The sequence below is a fragment of the Hetaerina americana genome, unplaced genomic scaffold (assembly GCF_022747635.1).
Source record: "Hetaerina americana unplaced genomic scaffold, ioHetAmer1.1.p SCAF_9, whole genome shotgun sequence".
In the NCBI taxonomy this organism is placed as follows: domain Eukaryota; kingdom Metazoa; phylum Arthropoda; class Insecta; order Odonata; family Calopterygidae; genus Hetaerina; species Hetaerina americana.
The window spans coordinates 38,954,794-38,972,719 of record NW_027287538.1 but is presented as its reverse complement, the minus strand read 5'-3'; the positions used below and the strand labels follow the sequence as shown (position 1 = coordinate 38,972,719).

At 37.3% G+C, this 17,926-nt stretch overlaps 1 protein-coding gene across 1 annotated transcript in view; it reads left to right on the top strand.

Moving 5' to 3' along the window:
* Positions 1-17,926, top strand: part of side-VII (sidestep VII) — a 1,496,071-nt gene that overhangs the window by 684,761 nt on the left and 793,384 nt on the right. The window lies entirely within an intron of this gene.

Sequence of the window (17,926 nt, the reverse complement as noted above, 5' to 3'; positions counted from 1 at the left end):
AGGGAAGAAATAAAAGACGAGGGAAGAAAGGGACAGGGTTCACAGAATGGGAGGCAGAGGGAAGGAGGGAAGCATGATAAAGGTGGCCGTATCGTTCACATGAGTCCTAATAGGCGTGTAACGTCCTTTCGGAAACGAATTAAGCCGAAGGTGGTGGGTGGATAGGGCGGAGTGTGAGGGAAAGGAGGACTATTGGAACGTCGAGAGGGAAGGAGGAAGACGAGAGAGAGGGAAGGGTTTTAAGTGCCAGCTGAACGCCTTTCTCTTGAAGCTCGACCCGTTCCCTGCTCGTTCTTCCCCAATCCGCTGCTAACCCCCACCCGCCCAAACCCTCCCTACACCACCCTCCCCACGTGTCCCCCATCCCGAGACGTAACCCTCCAACCTACCCTCGGTGTAATTATTTCAAGAGCTCGTGACCGTAACCTGAGAGAAGGAGAGAGGGAATGATATGGCGTGGGTGAAGGAGTGAGTCACGTCGATTAGTGCAATTAGGCTGTGCATGGACTCCGAAGCCCGAGCGCTCCAATCCTCCCCACCAGCACGTCGAGCCTGACATCTCCCCATTCTCTCTCCCCCACTGCCTCAATACGTCGCACTCTTTTCTTTTCATGTTTTCCCCTTCTCTTTCATCCCTTTTTTTCATTGCCGCCTTCTTTCCTTTCTTTTCTTCTAATCGTTCCGATATTACCTCGTGACGCTCTAAGTAATTTGTTGAGCTTCATTTTTTTGCTTGCCTCACATGTCTTCTTTTTTTATTTTTCTTCCGCATGTAAACTTTTTCTTAGTTGATTTTCATTGCATTTATATCCCTGAGACCTTCTATCACTGTCAGTAGGGCTTCTCCAGACATTTTTTGTGGCTATTTTTTTACGTGTGGGTTTTAGAAAGGTCGAGTCTACGTTTCCGTAGACTTCTCTCCTACTCAAAAAAGTTTATTTACAGTAAATGCGCTTCAGCCATAACCGGAACACAGGGAAATTCGTTGGTGGTTTAAATATACTACTTTCTAATAACATATATTTGGCGTGTGTATTAGTTGATTCTAAAATTTAAAGGTGTTTAACTTTATTTATTGAGTAAATTGAGTAAAATTTTAATTATATATCTACTTCATTATGCAATGTGTCGTTAATCTCGTCAAAGAATTTACTTTCTAGTTCTATTTAATGAAATATCAAGGCCAATGATCCACGCATTCGTGGTGAGTTAAATGGGAAATTATTCACCTTTCTGGATCACACTGTGCGGTGTAGATTCTATTCTGTTTTACCTTTATGAATAATGGAAGATTTAAAACACGCAGAATAAGGGAGAAGAGCAGTGAGCAAGTTTTAGGTGTGCAATGTTGGAACCTTCCTCAACAAGCATTGTTCTTGTCGTGGCTCTGACTGTTTATTTTTTAAATAGCATTCTACAGCAATAAATCATGTATGAAAAGGGATATTAATTAACTTGGTTTGGCATATTTTTAACCTTGTAATGTTTTTGTTTAATAATTTTGCAACGAAGAAATAAATTCTTCCTTATTACGGGTTGAAAGTATACTTTTGGTAAATTATAAAAATTTCAATTAAGAGGCGTAAAATACAGCAAAAAATTTGTCGTGATTTATTTGAAATTGGATTCGTATCTTTTCGATGTATTGCATAAAAACAGTGCATACAATTTATGCGCCAAAAATAATTTGCTTTTCACGATTTTGCTCTCTGGGAGTTCTTGCTGATAAGTTTTCTGATATTCTGCTTGATGCTAGCAAAAAACCACGATTCATATTTTTCTATTTTAGGTATTGTTAATTCTACTGGTCAAAGTTATGTTGACGTTTGTCATTTTTAATATCACTAGTTACCGAAATAAAGGCTTAATTCAAACATATTTAGTGAGTACTTATATGAAGAGGTTTTAATCTAGCATAATGGTGATTTTCCTTGCGTAAAAAGTGACTTTAGGCTATTGTAAGAATTTTGTTACATTATGTTGATATGTTCAATTAGATTTAATATCGGTTTATGCTTATTTTTAAAATTTTTAAATTAAGTGTCAACTAAAAATGGATTCTTTTGTAATATATATGGGTGCTGTAAATAGTTAGAACCAATGGATCGAACTCATATCGATAAAGTTTTTTAATAAATAGCAAATTTTGACAGCGCCAGAATATATTCAAATACTTCCATGTAAACTGATATAAGATTTTGTTGTAATTAACAATTGACTAAACCAACAGCACTCATATTTTTCAGAGAAAATCTTGGCTTTTATTTGTTTTCCGCATGCACCATTTTATTTCCTGACAGTGCATTCACCTTCCGGTAGAGCTCACTGATTTTACCCTTCCTTTGTAAGCTATCCGTTTACTCGTACTGTGCTCCAGCGCGTTTCTTCCACCCTAACAATTATTGCTTACTTATAACGCAATTTCTAATACTTTTTGGTCAATCAATAAACTTCTGGCTCATTCGGTGTTAAAAATCTTCTATTTTCTATTGTTTCTCCCGTTCTAAATACCTCGTCCATACTCTATAGTCTCCTTGTATTTTCATACTTACTGCTGCAGTAGTTTTCATAGTAGATTTCCATGTATCTTTTTAGATATATTTCCATTCATTTTCTAATTTACCCCCCTTTGAGTTCACACGGATAGTTTTCTATAAGGTCTTCTGGTTCTCCTTAATTTTCACCGTTTAACGCTGCTATCTCCTATTTCCTCAACAGTCTCCCCTATGTTATCCTCTTGAATCTAACATAGCACTTATTTAGTTCTTAATAATGATCTAAATCCGCTTTTGCTCCAGGGTAGCGATGCAAATTTATCACACTATTCAAAAATCTTTGCCTAACCATGATACAGTTGATCGGTATTTTTCTGTATCCACATGTTTACCTGCACCCATTGTAGTTTTTGAGCCAATATTTTTAATTGATAAAACCTCATAATTACAGAAATCTACTCCCTTTTTCTCCGCAATCATTCCCTAGCCCTAAAATATCGTCTCCCACCTCATCGCTGTCATTCCTTCTACTACGGTCTTGTTTCAATTATCTATCACTACCAAATGTTTCTCTCCAGGAACACCCATAATTCTTTCCTCTGTTTATCCAAGACCCTGTAAATGTTCCTACCTGGTTAGACTGTTATCGCTTGGTGGCCCGTAGGCCTGGATAAAGACCAAGCTTGTTGTTTAATCTTTTACTTCTACTAATAATATTTATCACTTACTTGCTTGATTTTTACTACGCTCCTTGCTTTTTGTTCAATATTATAGCCACCGCTTTCTGGCTCTATTTTCCCCTACTGTGCGTATTACTCTATGGTTCATTTATAGAGATATATTCATTTAAATAACACTATACATTTTTTTCAATAAAGAAAACCGACTTCCTAATAATGATCGCGGTGATAATATGGAGTTAGTTGGTCGTTTGTATAATTTTCAATAATTTGTTTACATTGCAGTTAGTACTTTTTATAATTTGATATTCATTCCGGGGCCAAGTATCAAATATATAAAAGATAGTACGATTGAAAATTTTTAGCTTGAGTTTGTGGTGCTAGTTCTAATATATTAATATTTATTCAATATGTGATTAACTTTTTCACTCTCTTCCCTTTTGAAATCTTTATTCCTCCAAATTTCTTCTAAATTCGTTTTCGCGTCCAACTCCTCCAATCTGATTGTTTCCGATTCGAATTTGTCACTCCTGGCTCTATTTCCTTTTCATCCTTATCCCTAGTGAAATCGAGAAAAGCAATTATCCTCTAGAAATCAGGATCTTCTTGTGGGTGTTTCAAGGAGTCTTGAGAAATGTTGAAATTTGTGAGGTGAAATTTCGGACGTTCGTCGGCCAAAGAAATGCGCCCAAATGAAAGATTTGGCTCTCGATCTTTACTCCAAGGCAACGGTAATGCCATCTTCTTCATTAGCATAGCGGATGAATTACAAATGATAGATAAAATAAAATTGAATATGAACTACGAATTCGTATTAATACAAACGTCAAAAGGGTAACATAGTTTTCTCTTTGAAACTAGTATTTAATAATAAATTTATTCACGTGCCAATACACTAAAAACGAAGTTTTTTCCGATTTCTTTAATAACTTACCACCCTTAAAATATTCTCACCTCCAACACAATGAGTCAAATAGTACAAAAAACCAACCAGTTGCAAAAGCATTTTAGATCTTTGCTTAATAAATCATCCGAATATTGTCGCACAGTCATAAGTTACGGCAATTGTAATAAAATTTAGTGTTTCTGCAAACAAAAACGTTCAACTCAGATGAAAGGTATGCCTATTCGAGAAAAGCAACTTCAACGATTTTGCTACGTGTCTTAGAAAAAGCCTACAATTACACATTATAAAAGCTTTCAACGTTGGGACTGAGGTAACATGAAAGCATTTCTTGGAATAAATTAGGCACGGTAGGGAGACATATATCCCTACTAAAGGGAAAAGCACTAGTAACGAACCACTATGGTAAAATAGTGAGGTTAGAAGGGTTTTAAGACAACAAAGGAAATTACACTCGAAATAAAATATGCCATTGAAAAACTCCTTGAAAAGACTTCTAAAATTGCACGAAAAAAACTCTTATCATATTGTAGGGAAACAAAGAAAGTAATGCAAAGCCCCTTAAAAAATTTCAAAAGAAAAATTCAGAGCGATTACTTGGAGATCGACCCTAAGGCATTCTGGTTGTACCTTAGGAAAGTGCTGGGAAAACGTCCAACCATAGAGTCCCTAAAAATTAACAATGGTAATATATATGCAGAAAGCACCCAAAAAAACGAATGCTTTAAACAATTTCTTTCAAAGTGTGTACACTAATGAAAGAGAGACACCCAGTGATAGCCACGTCACACCTATCATAAGAATGACATTGAATTACGCGCGTAGGAATTCACTAAGCAACATCTACCCATTAAATATAATAAGTCACCCGTACCAGAGAATATTCCATCTAAAGCACAGAAAGATATCTTGACCGAAATTGCGGATTTTTTTATTACATATTTAACCAATCGATTGCAGTAGGTGTCGTTCCGCTGGATTGGAAAATATCCAATATCACACCTATGTTTAAAAATAGAAATAAACAAGACACCGGTAATCACCGATCAATATCCTTACTTTACCTCTAATATCCTCTCCTGTAATTAAGTAACATCCGGCCTCCCACGGGGTAGCGTCATAGGACCACTACTATTTCTTATATGCATTCATGATATCACCAGTAAAATAAAAAGTAGCATAAGATTCTTTTTTTTACCCTACTAGAGGGAAATCTAGAGGGATATAGTTATTCATCTTTAGCTTTGCCTCACATTGAGTGTGCGGCGATGGTTAGGGTTCCTTTTCAAAAAACATTAATTACAGATTTAAATATGGTACTGAGAAAGGCCGTGAAAAGATTTTCCGAAAGACACAATGCATCAAATTAAGAATCTGGGGTGGGAACCTTAAGATATGCGAAGACTCAGGGCTAGATTAAACTTAGTACAATAATATCTACATCTATGAAGTACTTCGGAAGCCGTCGTAAGGACGTGTGGCGGGGGGTAGTAGGTAGACGACTTGTGGGGAATAATGCACATGTAGATGCCAAAATACAGGGTCGCACCCAAAAGTGGTAGGACTGATTTTTTTACAAGAATTTTTTTGACGATATACTTACATCGACTTAATAATCTTCAAAGTATGCTCCTTGAGCTGCTACACACTTAGTATAACGTTGCTCCCATTCCCCGTACGCCCGCTGGACATTTTCTTTGGGGATGCCGTTCATGACCCTCGTCGAAGCCTCTTGAACGGCCTTGATCGAGTCGAAACGTCGTCCCTTGAGCTGTTTTTTCATCAGGGGGAAGAAAAAGAAGTCCGGTGGTGCCAGATCCGGAGAATAGGGTGGGTGCGGCAACGTGGCAACGCCGTATTTGGCCGTTGCCTGTTGGTCGACACTCAGAATTTTCGCAACCATCTTGGCGCACACCTTGCGCATGACCAAATCCTGTGAAATAATGCGTTGGACGTTGGATGCAGACAGACCCAACTGGTCTGCAATATCTTCACTGGTTAAGCGTCGGTCTGTGTTCAGCAGTGTCCTCACTCTGTCCACATTCGTGTCGGTTCTTGCCGTCGACGGCCGTCCGGAGCGATGGTCGTCTTCAACGAGCTCCCTACCCTCTTTAAAAAACTTCTGCCACTAAAATACTGTGGAAAGGCTTAAGGCAGTGTCCCCATAAGCCTGCTTGATCATATCGAGGGTCTCAGTGGCCGTCTTCCCGAGTTTCGCACAAAACTTCACGGAATAACGTTGCTCTAAATTCAGATTCAATTTTGTTTTTCGACGCGGAAAAAAAACTTGCTTCAGTAAAAACGGTGTCCTCACTCAACGACAGCCCGCAGACGACTGAGGTTGGTGTTGGTCTGTTGCTAAGAGCCCCTTCCACCTTGCCCTGCCAGGCAGATCCCCCTCAACCGCTCCGTTCGCGCAGGGAGAAAATCAGTCCTACCACTTTTGGGTGCGATCCTGTACTTTTTCCGTTTACCTTAGACACATTTTTATTCTAATTTTGATGCTCGATGTGTAGAAACTCCCGACAAATTAATTTCATAATTCATCGTGAGACGAAGTCCCATTTTCTTTTTGGTTTAGTGGTAGCTTTTGGCTGATCGAAAGCCAAGTAATGGTGCTTCTCTAGGACACTGGATTGTTCGGTTGACATATGTTATCCTGGAGGAAAATCGAGTTGTACACACTAGTACTCCACTCCTATTTTCTCTAATTCTCCTGAAAATTCTAAAGCTATTCGGAAAAATCTCCTCGTGTCCGATGTTTTGGGATAATCAACTCACGGTTCCTATGATCGTGTCGTCTTCTATACCTGACATCGTATAGTAAAATACAGCTATTTTATTTTTTTAATTTCGGCAGTTGATTACCACTACGGAGATAGCATTCCCCCTAACAATTCCATGTGTTTCCTTTTCTCGATATTAAGTAGTGTAAGCATCGTTTTAGTCTGTACATTCTCATTTACTAATTATCACCGTTCATTAAACTTTCCGTGATTCTTGTCGTTTTTTTATGTGAAAGACTCGTGGGATACTGAGAAACTCTGAAGATATCTGGGGATGAGGATCGTTTACGTTTTGAACAAGATTTATATTGCATTAATAAATGGTGTTCAAAATAGGGATTGTCATTAAATCATTATAAATATTCGGTAGTAAATTTCTTTGAAAGATCAACAGGATTTGTTTACAAATTAGCTGGATTTGACCTAAATGTGGTTTATATGGTAAAAACCTAGGTGTTACATTCACTGAAGACATAACTTGGGGGACTCACAGACTGCCTGCGGGCAAACATATATAAAATTGGGATTTATTAGATGCATTGTCAGCAGAAATGACTCCTAGGTCAAGTAACGCTGTTACCACGCTCTTTTAAGGCTTCAATTATAATATGCATGTAGCGTATGGGATCCGATTGAAAAAGGCCTCGTTTGGCGAATTGAGAAGGTTCATCGCCGGGCAGCCTTTTTTGTAAAAAAACAATAAAACGAAAAGCGTCACTGAAATGCTTATGTAGTTGGGGTAGAAATCATTAGAAGGAAGACGATTCAATACCAGGTGTAACTCATTAAATAAATTAAGATCCGCATGTTTCAGCACCGAGGTCTTGCAAATTATTCGCACTCCAACATACACTGGTCGCTTGGATCATTTATATTAAATTCGGGAAATAGATGATAGAACTAGCAGACTCAAGGACTCCTTCTTCCCACGGACAATACGGGATAACAACTGCAGAGTTATAGATAGCAAAACTTCCACTTGCCACCCTCAGCGTCCAGGGAATAATTAGTTCCACTCAATTGCAATTTCACTAACCTCGTGTGTTCTGTTGTTAGAACCCTGTCTATCCACATAACGTTATTAGAATGACTTTAAATGATATAGTGCTCTTTACAGAATTGTTTGTTCTGTCTTTTATATTTTTAAGGTTCTCCTTCCATCCCTCATTTCTCTCCATGGGGGGGACCCCCTTGCTACCTGCAGCGTTGGGTTAAATTCCCTACATGTTTCCCTGGGGAGGATACCGTTTTATATTGCATGTCGATGGGGTAGTGGAATTACGCCTTCCTACTTTTCAATTTGCAAGTCACTCGAATCATTTCTTAATGCATCCTAAGGTGCCATTATTTGTTAGATGATAGTGCATGTATTTGCATGCGTGTGGAAAGAAAGGATTTTTGCATGAATGTATGCGCCACTTTGGGTATAGTTTTGCATGCACGTGTTGAATTTACATGTGGTTGTGTTCCTTTTTACGGGTGGTGACCTAACACCTCCCGCCACACGCCATTCCGGCGGCTTGCGGGGAATTATGTTGATGTAGATGCTTCCCAATTGAAATTTTCTGTAGTTTATCTACTCTTTAACCTACGTGCTCCTTATTTTTTATGTTTAATACTATTAATCTAACTGCTGCTTTGAAATCCCGCCTACCTCTCCCTCTCCTGAAAATAAACATTATCTCCCAAGTAAAACTTAGCCATCCTAGTCCATAGCATGTATCCGAGATAAAATTTAAAGAAGTTAAATTAATAAAAATATAGCGAAACTTCAAAACGGCTGAATTGCAACTAGTATTTTCGATTTAATACTAATTTTATTTTTTTATCAATCCGAGCTATAAGTTGTTTGATTTATTTAATTAGTATAATTAACAATGAATATGTATTCACAGCTCACACGTCTTTCAATCATGGCCTTCCAGCCAAGTGAGCTTAACAAACTACAGACATTCAAATTACAAATCCGCTCCATCACGGCGGACGTCAATCCTAAAACAACGCAAATAACACAAAATATTTTTTAATTTCATTCAAATAAAATTTCCAAGCGCAATACTAACACCGAAAAGGTCATTCACTCTCCTAAAATATTTTCGTTGAACACGGAAATCAAACAAAAATACGCTAAACGCACCCACACTGAGAAACTTTCATACGAGTACAACTTGCATTCAAAAATCATACAATTTTTAAGCTTCCGGCAGCCCACCGTCTTCATTGAATGGCTCTTCAAAATGGATGGCGTTAAATAATACAGACTAGAAAAAAACGAAACTCTATATCGTATTCAAAGTTAAATGCACAAACCATGTTGAAGCTTGGGAGCAACGCAGGGATATGCATTTTGCATTAACTTTTCTTCAAAGCCTTTTACCCACAGGGAAATCACTTTACTGAACAAAGGACTCAAACATTGTTTCCCATATAACAAACCTCCAGTTTAGGACCAGGTCACTGACTTTGACTCTGAATCACTCATTGAAAAATTTAATGAAACAAAAAAGTAGTTCATAATACATTCCTGCCAATTCCAGGTAGAGCAAGAAACGAAAAATTGCTAAAATCACCAGCAAACATAAATATTAAAACACAATCTTAAAAAAACTTAAAGATAAACACTATTATTACCTCAAATCAGACACAGGTTACTCCATAGTCATCTTGGCAAGGTAAAATACGTCTAACGCACAACGAACATTATCACAAGCTCAATGACAAAATTTACGAAAATCCATTCAACAAGAAGAACACTAAATGAACACTAAATTTTCACTTGATCACTGCGCAATAATTACAATTAAAAGGTTTGCTAAACATTGAATGCCGAAATCGCCAACATTTCTAAATGTTATGCCTCACCAAAGACACACAAACCAGGCAACAAAATGAGACATATCATTTCAGTCATTAATTCTCCCACCTTTCATTCACTCACAAACTTGCTAAACGGCTTACCTTCGATTACAATACACTTGGCTCTGTAGAAACGTTTGGAGTCAAAAAAAGTCAAAACTTCATACGAAACATAAAACATCTACGCCTGCTTCGCAATGAAATACTGGCCTCATCTGGCGTTGTAAATGTCTTCCTTAGTGTTCCCGTTCCAACTGCCCTGGAAAACATGCGATCACTGTTTGAGTACTAAAAATACTATATAACCACTTTGAATATTAAGAAATGCATAATACTTACAAGGCACCAGATATTTTCAATTCAAGAGCACATAATACAAGCAAACCAAGGCAGCTCAATCTTGCTTCGTGGCCAACTTCTTTTTATAATATTTTAAAAAAGAATTCAGAAAAACCTTCAGTTTTTTCCCCATAACATTGTAGACAGCATATGTCAGTGTCATATTCGCCATATTTGATACCAGTAAATACGACATTTATAACTTTATGGACGAATTGAACAATAGGCACGAGACGATAAAGTTCACACATAAATAGACTTGAAAAATTCAAATCCATTTTTAGACATGCTGGTTGTCAGAACTCAAGAGGTGATAGAATTTGACATTTAAAGGAAACAGGCTCAGACCGACAACTTCATTAACCCAACTCCTACCACTCATGCAGTCAAAAAATGGTGGCTTTTAATTTTATTGTCCCTCGGTGACTTAAGGTAGCCCTAGACAAACAACTTAATATCAAGGAGGTTAAACGAATGAAAAAATGTCGCCGTAATCAACCGATACAAACTCAAAATTAGAGGCAAATTGTTCGCTAGCATAAAGATTAAATTCAAGAAGAAATACACCACGCTTGCATCACGAAATAGCACTCCCTAAAAACAATTCTTTCCATTGCCTACTCCACCTTTACCGAGGGACTCCAAAAAGTTTTCAAACAAGTTGACAAAATCTTCACTTATGTAAACTCGAACACACTTAAGAATCTTGTAGGGACCCGCAAAGATCAAAATTCCATATTAGATTAATCAGGAATTTGCGAGAGTAAATACATACTCTACCAACGCACGCACGTTGTCTTTGTTTGTAGGACAAACGAGACGAAACCCGATCATCAGGCTTAAAAAGAACCTAGCTTATGACAAAAACGGCCGGTTTAACAGATTAGCGTTTGAATAACATGGCTATAAAACAATACCATTATTATGCAACGCTATCACACTCAACGAGTTAACATTAATAAAACCGACTTCAAACTCGACCCCTTCGTAAGCGTACACTTATGTCAAGGAAATATTATGAGTGAGGAGCCAGGCCTAATAAGCAGTACACTCATACGATTGGTTTAAGATATTTTGCAACCTAAAATTAAAAAAAAAACATCAACGGGCGTTCCTAATACACCCCCCTCTCCCACCCTTCCCTTTCCCAAACATTGATGAGACTCCGCCCCACCAGCGTGATCACTCACTTGACATTGCACACTTCTACGGTTCTGCCATATTCTCGCTATCAAGCTCTTTAATCCCCCAATCGATGGTCACCGGCTGACCGAAATAACAAGAGCCTTTCATTTATTTCCATTGGCTTTAGGAATAAACCCAGTAATGCATTCACAGCAAATAGCTTCTACGTCTTCTTTGAATTATTTGTTTGTCGCAAATTTCGAAGCAATTCAACGTCCTTCCCTTCGTTTATAGATTTTCCGAACCACATTTCCGAGCATGATCTTTCTCCCGAGGAAATATGAGATCTCACTTTTGAACCGGACGGTTCTTTACCATTTACAAATCATCATTTTCTTCGTGAGAAAGTATCTTTTTCCGAGATTTCTTCTCCAAGGGCCCGATTATGAGAGGAGTAGCAAGGAAGTGAAGTAGGGAGTGAGTGTTTCTAGGCTTCCAAATGCCGAAGGAAAGATATAATGTCAAATAGCGAGCAGCAGTGTGGAGTTGATATGACTCCCTCTCTGGTCAAGTTAGGAAATCAGGAAATATAGGAGAGGAATACGAGGCGATGAACTCACTCTCGATATCCGCGACGGAAAATCTCCTTTCGACCGTTAAAACGTTAGGTCGAGTTTTTATGGGTAGTTAGAAATGGTAGGAGAAATTGTAGGACGTGGGTGCAAAAGAGATTGAGACAAGTTTCTTAGAAGAAGGTTCGGTGAAATTGTGTTGGGGTCTGCGGAAGTATTTTAATCATCCTTTAACTTCTTGCGTCGTCTTTGAAAAAAACCACATTAAATCAGAGAACTTGGCTTCTTGGTCTGCTATTCAAACCACTAAGCTTTCAGGATTTTTTTCTTAATTCACGAATAAAAATTAACATAATCGCAATAAATAATCCAAATTTTTAGTGGAGTTCTTAAATGAGTTTCTTGTACTTAGTGCTGCAGTGTAGTTGAAAATGTTGGGTGTAAGACGTAATACCCCAGTAAGTGTTTCCCCGCACTACAGAAGAACTGCGGTATCTCATTTTTCAAAAATACAGCCAATAGATCCTAACTTTTGAAGTTATTAATTTTAGGTTAATAACCATCTGAAGAAATTTATTTTCTTTGACAGATTTTAAATTAAAATTTTAATAATTTTGAGTTTTAAAATGTCTACGCATTTTCCATTATGATCACTTGCTTCGTATTTTTAATTATTACTTTTATTATTTTTGTTATTACTTTTACTGAATTAAATCTCACTTATATGAAAATTAAGCATAAATGAATACTTTTAAAATGTAACTTTAATGGGCATTTTTTACCATAATATCTTAGTTATTGAACGTGGTTTAGTATGACAATTAATAATGCTCTTCTCTATTTCATTGCAGGTGAGTAAGCATTTGGTTGAACTGAGTTTTGAAGATAAAATGATATTTCATGGTTTACGTAAGTAAATTTACTTTTTAAAAATTTTTCCTAAAATAATTCAAACTGAATTGTATTTAAATCCAAGGGTTAACAGTTATCCTGCCTGCCCTAAAGAAAATTTGAGTAATTATTGAAACTGGTGTATTCAAATGGTATTATATAAGGGTCCGAACCATTCCGGCTAAATGCATGCTCCTATTTGATAAATACGGTGGGCAACTTGGTCACACGAAAAAATTAGTCGCTCCAATCGTACCTCTGGTAATCGCTGATGAACAATGGGTCTATGGAAAATCGTTATATTTTTGAAAGAGGATTAAATGATGTGATTGCTGCCTCCATGCCTGTAAATGACCTTATTTGTCATGAAGAAATTAATAACATTTCTCATGATCTGTGTTTTCATTACAGTTTCACTAGTAATAACGCTGTTCAAAATTATTTCATTGCATAAAATCTGCAGTTTCACTTCAGACCCTTGTTTTTTGATCCATACTGGCTGCTGAAAGAGCCCTCATTTAAATGTATTTCCGGAAGCCTTTTCAGTAGGTATCTTTTATTATGAGTCGTAACGTAGGATATTAGAAAAAAAAAGAAAATAAATACGCCGTTGGCAAATTTTGAACCTTGACCCTAACAAGAAGAGTGCCTTCATTCCATTCGCCCCGCTATTACTTCCTCTCCTCGCTGGGTGTGAAATACATTAGAGGATTTGGACGAGGAACTATGACTGGTGTTAAGGAGAGTGTGGGGATAGTGACCTGTAAGCTTAGAGCTGGCCAGACCAGATAATGGGCTTGTGGGATAGCCAGTACAGCATGAGTGTGAAGTTGGCTCAGTCCCTCGCTTGGATCGATATTTTTTGAAGCTAATGAAGGGTGTAGGGTTTTCGTTAGAGGGGGCAGATGGGATTTCGTGCCCGCTGAGCCTCTCTTAGATGGCATGCAGGAAGGAGAAAGCATTTCGGGGTTTCCTCCATCTCGAACCCAACCACCTACTCTCAATAAAGTTCCGTGACTGGGCTTCCTTTTCCAGCTTCACCTTTTTCGAATCACTTTTTTCACTTCTTCTGCCCTTCCATTCTATATTGACTCTATCCCGGCGGCTCTCTCTCTGACTACCTCCGTATGCAGGTGACCCTATTCCCTCCTCCCTCACCCACCATTGGAAAATAAGGACTGGGGTGTGGGGGGGGGGGGGGGCAGTTCCCTACCTACCATCACACGCTTTGTGTTATTCACTTTTATGCCATTCCTATGTTTTGTGTTTCCCTTCCTTCCTTCGCCGCATAGTGCCGCGTTTGTCTCCCCTCCTTTCCGTCCCAGAGGAAGGGAATATGAAGCGCGTTTCATTTCAACCGTCACACGGTTATGGGAGCCGTTTTTACCCTCCCTCTCCAGAAATTGTTCTTATATTCATAAGATGAAGTTTTTTTTTCTTTTCATCTTTCCATTGCCGTCTCCGGCAATCCTCTCTCTCTCTCTCACCCACCCCCCTCTCCCTCTCGGCAAAGAGAATTCGACGATGTCCTGAAGGGAGTGTCGTTAACATGACGTCGCGCGATTCCCATAAAAGTCATCTACATGATTTTTTCCCCTTTTTTCATCTCTTTGAAGGAGTTCGATCGACTGAAAGTGCTTCCCCAACTTCCTCCTTCACACGCTGGAATTTTTATGGTTTTTGATTGCAGTATTGAGAAACAGACACGGATGGTTTCCGTGGGTATGGAGCTCTCAGCAGCTTACGTTGCTATCGCATATGAAGTTAAATTGCAGAGTCGCTGCCCCAAGGCTTGACGGTTCTAATGCTACCTTAGCCAATTCTCTGCGGCACCCTTATCCGTGCTCTATTCCCTAATGTGAGCGTAAGTGCCCGCGGCAATCAGTTGAGTAGGTAAGGGAGGAATTTCCTCCATGTGCTTCAAGTACGGAAATGGTGCAAACGACAGTCGTTCAAATGGATGAAGAGCTAAAGTTATTAGGATCTATAAAGTATAATTTTTTCAAAAAATACCTATTTTTCTTCACATAACCTAAATATCATTCGTTGAATTAAAAGTTACGTATGGCTTACTTTTCCCTTAAATATATGCTGTACCACTTTGTACCACTTCAATAAACCTTATTTTCATAAATTTTAAATCTATTCGGCTATACTTGAATGAAACATTATGAAACATTAACGGAAAACTAAAATGTAAACATATGTTTTTGATTAAATTATATTTCTTGCATATTTAACGTTCAAACTTAAATATTGTACTTTAATTTAATAATTTCGTTACATTATTTTCCTCTACTAGTGGTATAAGCTATAATTAACCATGCAGGAATGTATCCTTTATCAAATAAATATCATAGAATAATAAAATTTCATTAAAGTCTAAGCGTAAGTTCAGGGTATGTATGTAATCACAGATTAATTTGCAAACCAATCCGTCAACCACAAGTGCTCATCCGAATACATTTAGCCATACAACTCAACCACAAGGTTTTTATTAAAATTAGATTTCAGGCATTTGTAATGAGGAAGTCTATCAAATAATGATTAGTTTTGTTAATTATCCTATTAGGGCCGATTACAGTAATAAGGAAACTACAGCGATTTAGTTAGAGATGCGCACCCAAAAATAGCGTCCGGCTATCTATAATTTTACTAATGTTCATTACTGTTTAATTCATGTATGGACATTCGTTTTTGATAATTGTTATCCAAATTATCAATATACTTATATTTCATTAATTTAATTTGTAATATTTGAGGTAGTTAGGCCTTGGTAATGGGTACAGAGCTGGGCTACGGAGCGAAAGGCAGGGGTTATATTTTCGGAGACACCTCTGAGTACCCTCGGCTTTTTCCAAGCTGTGTGGTTGTATAACAACCAATTGATTATTGTTTCTGGATGTGGAATATATACGTGGTTCTGACTTACATGAAGTCACCGATGCTGCCTTCATCGCGTTACCTGTCCAGTTTTTCTCTCCAGTAGACATTCACTCCTAAAAGATCACAGCCTATGAATATTTTATTTCTGCATATTGTTAATTCAGTTTTACAACGGTGAAAACGTGCTCCTTAAATTGATTCATCTTTCTACTGCAAGACTATTCACTGTAAATTATTTATAATATGGTGAATTAGATGCCCGCATAACTGTTACTGGTTAAAAGTTTATGATAGAATCAATGATGGGCAAAACTGAGCGAATTTTGATCTCTGAGAGCTCCAAATTTATTGGGAATATTATCTATTTCTGAGGTTTTAGCATTTTGTAAAAAGAAAGAGAATACTCTCGAAAAATCTATTATACATGAATAAGTTTTTTTTAAAGCCTGATTTCTGCTTATCATATTTTTTTGGAATTCTCTCTATGTTTACATTTAAATAACCGAGATTTTTATTCTAGTCCTTTCTCCCCCTTAAATCCTCCATTTTTTCTCGTGACACAAGGATATCATGGTATAAAAGAAGAGATTCTCCTTTCTTTCTTTGTCAATAAATATGATAAAACCGACATAATAGGGGGAGAAATCCAGATTTCAAAAAAGCAAAGGTATAAGTGTATGATCTCGTTTCTCCCTTTCCTGTCTACAGCTCAAGTCTTCCACCTTCCCATCTCACACTCCCATTCCATTCTTAAAACTCCTACCATCTCCCTTCCCTTTTGGCCTTTGAGGATAATGGATTTGAATCCGTTCTTCTTCACATAATCCTAAGATCTCTTTATCCCCGGGTCTCCTTTTTATTTAACTTTTTTTAATTTTCTGTTTTAATGAGAACGACTTTCTGTGAGCCTTAGAGTTGCGTTCGCGAACATCTCACCAATTCGGCCAATTTGTTTTCAATTCAACTCGTTCCTAAAGCGTTTTCTACCAAACTTTTTTTTCAAATGGAAGGTAGAAAGGAAGAATTTCCCCCCTCCCATCCAGAAAGTTAATTAGTTTTCTCATGCACGTAAACAATTTTCCTGTAAGGTTGGGGCATAACACGAAACCCATTATTGTGGTGGCAAAACCAACTCGCGTGCACAAAAATAGCTTTCATTCAAGCTTTTGATCGGCCATGCCAAGCATTCGTAAGTGTTTAATCCTGGGAACAAAATGAGCAAGACAGGTACTTAAATGTAATTGATTTGGTTAAAAGACAAGAATTGATCAGTGGTTTCTTGAGGAACTACAAAAATCCTACCACGCTAGGAATTTAACTCTAAATACTTTCCTTATCTTGCTGTATATCGACTTGTTATTTTTATTGTGATTTTGAGTTCATTATATCTTTTTATGTTTTACATCGTTTTTATATCTAAGGAAATATTTAATAATTGCCTTATAAGAGATAATACGTATATGAATGTAGTTCTTTGTTTATTCTGTGGCTAAAATGATGATTTGCATTTAAAGGAACCTTGTCTTGAAATCATTTGTTTATATAAATACATAAATAAACAAATATCAGTAAAAAATTATGAATGAATATAAGCAATTTTCAATGGATTAAGGTTTTGGAGAACATTGCTTAAAATCTTTTCAAAGTATCTTGCAAAAACATCTGTCGTTTTATTTGGTTGTTTGATGCTTTACTTGGTCACTGAATTCTGATAAAAGTGACTTTTATGGAGTACAAAAGTCGTACCCCTACAGGAAAAGAGAAAAGGCCGCCATCTTAGGAAATTGAATCTATTGCATTTGAAATGGTAATGAACTCCATAAACCCTTGTCAATCCAACAGTCGCGTAGGTAGGCATAGGGAATATGTTCGGTTTATTTTTTTCAAGTAGCTAGAAAGAAAACATGAAAACGGCAGATGGAGCCACGTAAAATATCCCATAAAATACAAACCACTAGCGAAGACTGCCAATTTTTTAAATAAACAAGTAAGGAGTTTAGAATATGTAGTTTATTTCTGGAATTTTATAAGATATCCGTAATTCCATCAATGTTGAGTATTGTTCCTATCTCTGTAAGTATGATACTCTCACTAAACATGATTAAAAATCAATACTGCAGTTCCCGGACATTCTCGAGTTTCGCCTTTGTTCCTGAATGTTTCGAAGTACATTACACTGCTTCCAGGCAAATCCTTTTGATGAAAGTTTACACACCCTGTTAGATTTCATAGTTTATGGATAGTCGTATTAGAAAAATAGCATGTGTTAAAACATTTTTAATATTTTTACCTCAAATTAGTAATTTGATTCATTTTCCCGTTGGACGATTTTGGAATGCCATTGCCCATCTTAGTTAAGTTATATTTAGGTATCTGCGTCTTGATGCTTATG